The following is an 11,578-nucleotide window of genomic DNA, read 5'->3' as shown; positions in this document are numbered from 1 at the left end:
TCTGAGGCTCCGCCCCTTTTGTGCCCTCTTTTCCCCCCTCCCTACCACCCCCACCAGTGGCAGCCGCAGCCCCTCCACCTACACACCTTCCTCTATTCCTCCTACACACCTGCAGACTCCCAAACTCCCACGGAACAATCCCCACCATCTCCGCTCCCCAATATTGCACAGAGTGACAGACAAGGAGTAAGGGAAACCGAAGAACACCCCCGACCTCTCAGAGACACACACCCTTCCATATGGACACATATATCTTATTACAGTTACCTGAGGCTCCAGCTCTTAGAGATTACCCCCCCTTTTGCTTTTCCCCACTTCCTCCCCTAATCCTTTCTTCCATCTTCCCCACTCTCACTCGAATCTCCAAAGTAAACATATACACACAGACAGCACCGAAATACGGGAAGATTGTCTCCTCTTCACATCCAGTACCACGAAGATACATTCATCCAGCAAATTATGAAGGCCAGAGATGGGCACATAATTATACACAAATACACAGGAATTCAGATACCCCACAGAGAGCTGTACACCCACACATTGCTATACTCTACATAGATTAGCTCAAATACACATGGGCACCCTTCCCCCAACACACACACACCCCTTGCTCACAAAGACATATATGCAACTGCAACCTGCAAACCTGTGATACACAGATTACTGAGTACTGCAAAATACACTTTACATATACACATGATGTATACATATTTGTAAGAAAGGAATCTTCAAAAACCATCACCCCATTATCCCTTGCATCTCCCTAGAGAGCTGTCCTAGAATCTGTTCGGTGTCTCCTACCCCTTGCTGTGGGATAAATTCCTTCAAGGTCTGAGGAACCCTCGGCTCTCAGATACACACCTGCCCCTGCCCTCCTCTGTTCATATGGAGAAGAAAACCATCTAACCTCAAGCACAATGAATCACCAGGATTCTGGTTTTCTCTCTGGGGTCATGGAAGTGTTAGGGGAGAGGATTCAGGTATCCTGAAAGGGGAGGGGAGTTGTGGGGAAATCCACATAGGAAGGAAGATCTCATATTTTGGACCTTAAGCTGTCTCTTTCAGAGATGTACAGCTGGTAATGGTGCAGGATGTTATATGAGTAAGGGTAGAGTATTTATGAGAAAAATGGAAAATTCAAAATCAAGAACCTAGGGCAGGGAAAGAGAATTGCTGATAGGGCAGTTCAGGGAAGAAAGAAGATGGGCGATGGAGCTCTGGAGATGCCTTGTAATTAAGCCCATATGGGGCTCAGGTGAAGGGTGAGCTTATGGAAAGCAGAGGTTGGTTCCCTTATCTGAAAGGGTAGTACAGAAGTTCTTGGGACCAAAGGGGAAAACAGGAAAATCTAATTGTTAGCAAGGGTGGGGATAAAGTTAACTAGCTTGGTTCTCCAGAGCTGAATTGATGCTGGGTCTCCAAAGTTTTAGGGTCATGGGAGTCTCTCCCTTCCCCCAATTTATTGAAGGGCCACCCATGTTAGTGACTCTAATAACTTGTGTCAGTGGCTCAAGCCTCTTACCTAGTTGATTGGGAGTATTCATGGCCTTAGGCTGGGTAACTCCCCTGATGGACTCTATTGCTAGGGTCCTGTGGGGATGGATGGGGAAGTGGGAAGGTGGTATCAGGCCCAGTCTCTGTGCTTCTCTCTTCCTAATTTAGAACTGAGGAGTTTTGGGATTTGGTGAGTTTGCAGTAAAGTCTCCCAAGTTGCTAGGCAACCTCCCTCTGCAGGCTGTGCTGCCTCCTGGTCCTTCCTCCTGCTGGTCAGAGATGGTGAGGGGGTGTCTTTGCAGTGAATCCCCCGCCCCCAACTCCAATACCTGTAACACTATCCCTTCTCCCTTCATAAATATTGTGGTGTCTGGGATGGGGGGAGTAGTCTCTCGAGAAGGTCCCAAGCCTACAGGAGAGTGGATATTGTGGCAGCTGCTAGTCTCAGTGACACAACCAACACCACAGCAACAGCCCACTTCAAGTACCCACGCTATACTGGCCATGGTTCCTGCCCTGGGGGATGGAATGTCTCTAAGATGGGACTAGACAGGGCAGAAGATATACATATGCAGAGAGATAGACACAGAGATATCCATTCTCCCACACCCACGGACACGTATACATAGATGCAGAGTCACAGGCAGACACAGACCATTGTATGCATGAAGACAACCATGGACACTGCAATTATATTAACACATTCACAGAGGCAGAGACACAAAGTGGACTCATGTATACTTGGTGTCTCATATACACTCCTGCTGTAATCAAACACTTCCTCTGCAAAGGGGGTCCTTCTCTTAACTAGATGAGCAGAATCTATAATTAAATAAAATAAGCATTTATTAGATACCTACTATGTGCCAAGCATTGTACTAGGCACCAAGAATTCAGAGACAAAAATAAAACCATTTCTGTCCTGGAAGTCTTCATGGTCTAATGGGAATGAGGGTAGGGTGGAGAGAGGGACACATGTACACAGATAGATACATTTTAAAAAATACAAAGTGATTTGGGGGATCAGGAAAAGCCTCATATAGGAAATAGCACTTGATCTGTGGCCTGAAGAGAGAGGAAGGATGTCAAGAGAGAGAAGCAAAGAAGGACAATATTCCAGACATAGGGGAAAGGTATGAAGGTGGGAGCCGGAATGTTATGTTCAACGGGGAGCAAGTTGGCCAGGTTGGCTGGAATATAGAATTCGTGAGGGGGAATGATGTGAAATAATTCTATAAAAGTGTGTTGGAGCTAGATTGGGAAGGGCTTTAAAAAGCCAGACAAAGGGAAGGGGCAGGGAAAGAAACAAGTATTAAATACCTACTGTATGCAAGGTGCTATGCTAAGCGCTTTACAAATATTACCTAATTTGATCTTCCTAACAGTTCTAGGAGGCAGATGACCCCCATTTTACAGATGAAAAAACTGAGGTAGATAGAGGTTAAGTGACTTGTCCTGGGTCACACAGCTAGTAAGTGTATAAGACTGAATTTGAACTCAGGTGTTCCTGACTCCACTCCTAACACTCTTTCCACAGAAGGGCTTATCTTTTTTATTAGAGATAATAGGTGTCATTGAAGCTTCTTGAGTGGGTGAGTGGCATGGTCACCCTTGTGCTTTAGTAATGCCAATTTGGCAGCTGTGTGGAAGATGGAGCAGAAAGAGGAGATGGGGATGCAAATTAGGAGGCTATTATAATAGTTCAGGTGAGAGGTGATGAGGGCTGGAACCAAGGTGGTTGAGATACAGTTGGAGAGAAGGGGATAAACGCTAGAGATTTGGCAGTAGAATTAGTAATATTTGGCAACTGGTTGGATATGATAGAGTGAGGAAGGATGAAGGATGATACTAAGTTTGAGCACTGGAGTGATTGGCAAGATAGGGGTTCCCTTAACAGAAACAGGAAATTAGGAAGGGGGAGGATTTTGAGGGGGAAAATAATGAGTTCTATTCAGGACATGTGGAGTTTGAGATGCCTACAATACGTCCAGGTGGAAATGTCTAACAGGCAGTTGGGGATGTGGGCCAAGAGTTTAGGAGACAGATGAAGTCTAGATACGTAGATTTGGGAATCATCAGTATATAGGTGACAATTGGACTCATGGAAATCAATGATATCATCAAGGGAAAAATGTAGAGAGAATAAAAGAGATCCTTAGAAGGAACCCTGGGATACATAAGGGATGTGTCTTCCTTTGTGACAAAGGAGACCAAGAGGTCAGACAGATATGAAGAGAGCTGTGGAAGAAGAATAGTCATCAAAACTTAGGGAGCGTTGAGCAATCAGGAGAAGGTGATGATCACCAGTGTCAAATGATACAGAGAGATCAAGAAAAATGAACGCTGAGAAAAGGTCACCAGATTTAGCAATTAAGAAAATGTTGGTGATGTGATAGTGAGAGTTAAGAGAAAGTGTGTGGTGGGGTTGGAAGCCAGATTGCAAGGTGATATGTAAGTGAGACGTGAGAAAAGAGAGGCGACTAGTGTAGACAGCATTTTTCTAGGAGTTTGGTGACAAGGAGGCAAGATATAGGACTATAATTTCAGGGAATGTGTGAGGTTTTTTGGGGTCTGTATTGTGATTTTAAGCTCCCTGGTAAAGAAAATCTCTTTCTCAATTCTGTAATTTATAATTTTAGAGAGTTGCCTAAGGAACTAAGAGGCAATGATTTGCCCAGGGTCACACAGCTGGTATGTGTCAGAGGTAGACTGGAGCCAAAGGATTCTAACTCTGAGGCTTGTTCTCTTCCCATTATTCCAAATTGCCCTTTTTTTTGTTAAGGAGTGGAGAGATTGGGTCATTTCTGTGCACAGCAGGCAAAGAGCCAGTGAATAAAGAAAGACTGAAGATTAGAAAGGAAGAGATGCTTAAAGAGCCAAGTTCCTTGAGAAAAGGATGACAAGGACACAAGCCATAAGAGCAAGGAGAAGGGCAAACTGAGACTGGAGCAAAGGAGGAATGAGTAGAAGAATGATATTGAGGGGAACTGAGGTACAGAATTGGGGGAGAAGAAGGGGCTCATGATGGATATCCTTAATTTTCTCAGGAAAGAAAGGCAAAACTGCTGAGAGGGAAGAGAGGAAAAGGGTAGTGTAGGATGCTTGAGAAATGAGAAGGTTTGGAACAGATTCTGGGGGATCGTGATCAGGAGTAATTAAGGAAAAATAAAAGGATGGATGTGCACTAGTGAGGTATTACAGAGATTAGATGACAGAAATTTGTGGTGGACCTTTTTAGAATGATGAAGTGACTTCCTCCATTTGTGTTCAGGAGCACTTGGGTAGGAGCAGAGAAGACCAATGGTGGGGGTGAAACAGGGTCTGGAAAGCAATGTGTGGGAATAGAACAAGGAGGCAAGGGTAGAGAACAGTGCAAACTTGAACTGCCTAATAGTCAAGATATCTTTAAACATGGTATTCAATTTAATCCCTATTATTAAACAAAAAGGGTTCGAAATGTCTCACTCTTTTGCTAAACAAGCAGTCACCCTGCAATTGCTTACACTAGTAGCTCATATTTCTACCTCACTTTTGCTTTAAGTACTTTAGCTCATTCAATCCTCACAACAACCCTGTGAGGTAGGTGAATCCAGGCGAGTGACTTGTGCAGGATCACCCAGTTACTAAGTGTTTGACATGAGTCAACATTTATTAAGTGCCTACAGTGTGCCAGGCACTGTGCTAAGTGCTGGACTCAAACCCCAATCTTCCTACTTTTAAGTCCAGTGTTGATCCACTATGCTCTGGTACCTCTGCAATCTTGAAAATGGCCAATAGAATACCAACCGTATACATAGGTCATAGTGTTGTGGATGGTAAGTCAGTAAAAGGGTGCATTTGTCGTTTAGCGACTCCAAAAAGAGAGAAATTAAGGTCTTTCTTTTCTGTCACAAGCCCATTAAGATGAATTAAATCAGCATGTCTTCATGGTGCACATATTCTCCAAAGTCAGCTTGGTGAAACATGACAATTGCCATGTGGTCCACCTTCCTGCAGTCCTGTATAGACTTTGCTGCCACCTCAAAATCCAAAGGCACGTCTTTCATGGTGTACACCACCAGGCTCTGAAACTATTAGTATTTTCTGTGATTCTGTCCAGGCCAATCTACAACACATGTTGTTGTTCAGTTGTTTTCAGTCATGTCAAACTCTTCGTGACCCCATTTGGGTTTTCTTGGCGAAGATACTAGAGTGGTTTGCCATTTCCTTCTCCAGCTTATTTTACAGATGAGGAAACTGAAGCAAACAGGGTTAAGTGACTTACCCAGGATCACACAGCTAGGAAGTGCCTGAGGCCAGATTTGAACTCAGGAAAATGAGTCTTCCTGACTTCAGGCCAGGCACTCTATCTACTGTGCCAACTCCCTGCCCTTTAACATATGATTCCCATATAAGAATGACTGCTCTGTTCCAGGTTTCACCCATACTTTATGCTTTGCATAAGGTTCTAGGTAATTCAGGGTAGTAATGTGCAATCTGAACTTCTAGTTCTTAGTGAATTTCTCAAATCAGGTCCCCAGAGACCCCAGCTTCTCCAGTTCTTAAACTGCCAGTTTAAGAATCTTCTCACGTTATAGATTCAGTCTTTGTGGAGCTGGAAACAGTAGGTGCTATTGGGTCAGTCTACAAGCAACTGCATACTTTCTCCAATATATTTCAAGAGCTTCTGGAACAAGGTGCAAGCCTCTTCTTTGGTCAGGGGTTGCATCTTGCCAATAGTCAAAATTTTTAAGGGATCATAGTGAGGCTAGAACAAAGGTTATAGACTAGAAAGGAAGAGAGAGATAGAGTGACTGGAGATTAGGATAATGAGAGAAATGATTATGAAATAACCAATTATTGGGGAGATCCGGGATTTTTTTTCTTTTTAAGGAGATCTCTAACCTTGTCCAAAAATTTATCTAGGTGTAGTTGTTGCCCCACCCCACTAGAAAAACTTTATAAATAATTTAATTGGAATGAATTTTGGCCCATTGTATTCTACTCAGGCTTGGGTGGGGTGTGTGGGGTAGATCCTTTGTCTAGATTGCCCATTTCTGGAGGTAGTCTGAGAGTAAGGTAATCAAAGTTACATTCCCAGCCCCTCATTAGAATAGGTCCACCCTTCATTATAACATTCATTCTCTTTGTTAACCTATCAGAGTTGATTGCCATCTGTAAGGAATGCCCACTCTTCCCAGGGCACATAAGGTTTAAGAAGTCATCATGATTCCTCTTTGCTCATGAAGAGGAACAGATGAGCCCATTTTATAGACTATTTGCTAGCTGTAATTAATAAAATTGATTAAAATTTACTCAGAAACTCTGCCTCAAAAACTTTCATTTGCCGCAATTAGGACAAATAATTTATTTAAGAAGGGTGAGGATGGAAGCATAGGTCATAGTAAGATGAAGTAATTTTATAGTTCTAATATGGAGGTGGAACACATGGCAATGAGATTAAGGGTAGCTGAGGTGGAGTGTGTGGTACAGGTCATGGGAGTTGAGGAGGCTAATGAACTATTTCAGGATGCAAATATAAGGACAAGAGGTTGGAATGATCCATGACTCATAGTACTGAACTCCTTGAGAAAGCAGGGAGAATGATCTGAGGGCCAGTAGATAACTTCCACCAAGATCTGGAAGTCATGGTAAATCTAGATGGAGTGAAGCTATAAAAGAGGAGATTGCTGAGTGATGGTGGCAGGGAGATGGCCTGGAGGTGGCAGGTAAAGAGCACTGGTAAGCCTACTTCTCTTTCTGGCCCAATGTATTGGTGAGCACAAGAAGAGTCATATCTGAGAATGAAGAGGGCAACTAGAGGGCCAGTGGCTTTGGGGAGGAGCCAAGTTTTTATGAATGAGACAAAATGGATTGTGAGAAAAAGAAGCATATAATAGGAAGGGCAGTTTGCTACCAATAGAAAGAAGGCACAGTGAAAGGAGAGAAAAGCACTGAATAGAGAGTCAGGAGTAGGGCTGAAGTGATCTGGGATGAGGGAGCAAGGAGTAGCAGCAGGAGAAGAGAGCTTTCACTTGGGCAGGCTAGATTCAGAAACCCAACCATTTGGAGAAGATAAGGAGAGAGTTTGCTGGCATAGGACAATAGATGCTTATGACCTTACAGTGCCCTAGGCTCCAGCTAAGCTGGTGATTTGGTTTTCTTGGGTGTGTAGAAGGATGTTGAGGCTCTATACCTGGGGATGATCTAGGTGGCCCAAGAAGTCTGGCTGTGTAGGTTGGTCAGGATGGTCAGAAGTGGAGAGGCCTTGGTTGTATAGTGACTGATTTATTCATCCTCCTTTATCAGCAGAGACAACTTTGTTCTGCCTGGATTTTTTTTCTGACTCCTAGTTCTCTTCTTATCAGTCTAAATCTTCTTTGCTGGCTCATCATCGATATCATGCTCCTTAACTGTGGGTGTCCCTCAAGTCACTGTCCTGGGCCTTCTTTTCTTCTTTTTCTATATACTTCCTCAAAGACTCTATTAAGCATAATATCTATCTATCTATCTATCTATCTATCTATATCTCAGAGATCTATATATCCCAGTCTCTTGTTTTGAACATCAGTTCTGGATGCCAGTTACTAACTGGACATTTCAGATGGATGTACCAGAGACATCTTAAAAATCCACTTGTCTAAAGCAGAACTCATTTTTCCTCCCCAATATAACTCTCTTTCAAACTTCCCTACTTATTTCAAAAGCACCATTGTTCTTCCAATATCCCAAGTTCATACTTTGGTGTCATCCTCTATTCTTCCCTTACCTCACATATACAATCAGTTGCTAAATCTAGACCTTTCTACCTCCACAGCCATTCTTTATATTCACAAGGCTATTTTAGTTCAGGCCATCATCCCCTTTCACCTAGATTATTGCAAAAGACTTGGTCTTCTTGCCTTAAATCTCTCCCCACTTCAGTCTATCCTCCACACTGCTGCCTAACTGATTTTCCTTAAGTGTAGAACTGCCATGTCACTCCCCTATTTGGTAAACCCTAGAGGATCCTTATTGCCTTCTACATGTCACCTTTGGCTTAAGGAGTCATATGCATAAGACTCTCCTCATTGGTGGAGATGGATTACTCTGCTCCATGCCTAGGTGAGAGGCAGAGTTGGTGAGAGATGAAAAGAAAGGAAATCTTTGTCTTCTGGTTTCTAGCTTCCAGAGAGAATTCTCTTTAGGTCCCTGAAGGTAGAGGAAGACTGTGTCAAAGCAGATGGGTAGAGAAGCTTTCAGCTTTTATCACTCAGGCTTCATATAAGCCTAGAGCATTGAGTAATGAATCTCCACTATGGAGGAGAGGTTCATGCAAATGGCCCTTTGAGCCAAGGGTTATGTAAGTTAAGATACATCACTCCCCTTTTTGAATTTTGAGATGCAGCCAAACTGGCCTTCTCTTTGTTTCTTGTAGACCACATTCCATCTCCCTTCTTCAGGGCGTTTGCACCAACCATCTTATGTGTCTGGAATGTACGCCTAATTACTGTCTCATAGAAGGCCTCTCCTCCTTCAGACTCAGCTCATTGACACTACACTAACTTCTTCACAAAGCTTTTTGGAAACAACAGTAGGAACAACCACCTCCCAAACTACCCTGTATTTACTTTGTGTTTATTCTAAATGCTATTCTTTATTTTTTTGGAGGGGGGAAGGCAGGGCAATTGGGGTTAAGTAATTTGCCCAAGGTCAGACAGCTAGTAAATGTGTCACGTGTCTGAGGTCGGATTTGAACTCAGGTCCTCCTGACTCCAGGGCCGGTGCTTTGCTCACTGCCACCACCTAGCTGCCCCATCGGTGCTATTCTTTATGCTATACTGGTCCCCTTCTCCCCTTGGTAAGCTCCTTCCAGGGCCTCCATTTTAGGAAGGAACTCTGGCCAACCTTCATTCCCCTCCTTATTGTGTTTATGACTTTCCCTGTCTCCAAACCACAATCCCTATGCTGGGTGCCTTCATTCTCTCCTTTTATCCCTTTCGAGCTCTCTTTTGTATGTTCCCCAAAGCTTCTTGAGGGCAGAGGTTGCCTTTATTTTTGCTTGTTTTTGTGTCCCTAGGACTTAGCACAGTTCAGGGCATATAGTAACATTTAGTCAAGGATCTTTCTTTTTTTCTTTATATTTGTTCTGTACATGCACGCGCACGTGCGCGTGCACACACACACACACACACACACTCACCATTAGAATTTAAGTTCCTAGAAAATAAGGTTATGTATTTGTATCCTTAGTACCAGGCACTATACCTGGCACATTGTAGGCTATTAATAAATGCAACAAGCATTTATTAACTTATTTATTAATATTCAATTTATCAACATTTATTTATTATTTCTCCTTTTCTTATTTGTATCACCTTGCACTTAGTCCAATGCCTGGCATATAGTGAGCACTTCAAAAGTTTATAGCTTGATTCATTGATAGATATTTATTGGTGGCTTAGCTGATTTCTCAGTCCTCAGTTTTTTCATCTGTAAAATATAGTAGTTGAACTTGATGTCTAAGGTCCATTCCAACTCTAAGTATATGATCCTAGGAGGCCAAGACAAGAAAATTGGGGCATTCTTACTTATGATAGTTGAACCAAGGAACAAGCGAGGAGAAGTCTAAGGACTAGGTTATGCCATGGCAAGCTTGGGACTGTTGATCCTGACCCTATAAATAATTCACGGTGCTTTGTGGTTTGTAAATGACTTTTCTCACAATAACTTTATGTGGTAGGTGGTGGTAGGTGGCCCAAAGATTATTATTCCCAAACTATGAACCTCTACAAAGTCTATTCCCATAACTCACTGTGGCAGGAAAATAATTCTGGATTCTCAAAGGCTATTCTAGAGGAGTATAAATTCTGTTAATTTCTACCATGCCAAAATGGATCATAAGATCATAGGTTTAGAACTGAGAGGGAGCTTAGAAGTCATTGAGCTCAATCTCCTAATTTTACAGATTAGGAAAATGATGCCCTGAGCGGTCAAAGGACTTGCCCAGAGTGAGGCAATGAGTGTCTGAGGTAGGATTTGAACCCAGGTGTTCCTGATTTCAGGTCCAGCATTCTACTTACTATACCAGTCCCTGCAACAGTGGGCCCATCTACCTAAGTACAGAGAGACTCATCACTAGTAAGTTGCCCACTTTGGGATGACTTATTTGGCCATGGTAATCCAGAAAGCAAAGAAAAATACAAAATAGTCTTCAGTCTTGTGCTGCCCTGTATTAGGAGGGCAGAGTTTATAATCTCAAAGAGGATCATAAACATGTCTGAAAGGTTCGGAACCGCCGGATATAAGAAACTCTCAAAGTAGAAGGCAGAAGAATCAAAACATTTATTTAGGCTCCACAGTAACCAACCCATGAACCAGCAACCCCATTTTGATATATTGATCAAAAGCTTCCAGGCCCAATAAGTACGCCTTGAAAGAGTAACCAGGAGGCTACAGAGAAGCATGATTGCGTAAAGCAAAATCATGCTTCCCCCTCTATGGTAATAAGATTACCCACTGGCCTGAAGTCTTTGTTCAGCTTCCTCCCGTAGGTCAGCTCTGCTACTGGCAGCTCCTGCTTCAGCTGTGGCTGTGGCTGTAACTGTAGCTGTAACTGTCGCTGTAACTGTCGCTGTAACTGTCGCTGTAACTGTCTCTGGCTCCAACCGGAAAAGGAAAAGAGGATCTTCAAGCTGTCCTCTCCCCTCTTATAGAGTTTTTGACATCATCAAGCACCGCCTGAACGACCAGGGCCGATTGGTTCTTGACTTGGCCCCTCCCCCTAGCGTAGCCGTTAACACCTCCCCTCAGCCAGCCCCATGACTCATCACACAGGAAGTTGTCTGCTTCCTGGAATGCTCTTTGGGCTTCCTGCCCCGGAAGAGCAAGCCACAGTGTCCAGAGGCTCAATGAGGTAAGCTGAGTCATTCAAAGAAAACAAAGGCCATTCTGGCTACACTCCACCCCTCACAATGTTCTAGGATGCACAATCCAATCATAATTCAAATTAAATTATATATCCTAGAACATTGTGATTCAATTATGCAGGAAACTAAAACATATCATTCACAATAAAGCAAAACATATCATTTGGTGACATTCCTAAATATTGGTTTACGATTCA

General features: G+C 43.1%; 1 pseudogene; it reads right to left on the bottom strand.

The window, feature by feature from the left end:
• Positions 1-5,402: 5,402 nt before the first annotated feature.
• On the bottom strand, positions 5,403-6,202 carry LOC118835436 (annotated as a pseudogene).
• Between the last annotated feature and the right edge of the window lie 5,376 nt (positions 6,203-11,578).

The sequence above is a fragment of the Trichosurus vulpecula genome, chromosome 2 (genome assembly GCF_011100635.1).
Source record: "Trichosurus vulpecula isolate mTriVul1 chromosome 2, mTriVul1.pri, whole genome shotgun sequence".
NCBI classification, from domain to species: Eukaryota; Metazoa; Chordata; class Mammalia; order Diprotodontia; family Phalangeridae; genus Trichosurus; species Trichosurus vulpecula.
Note: the sequence above shows the minus strand (reverse complement) of the source record. Positions and strands in the feature narration are given on the sequence as shown.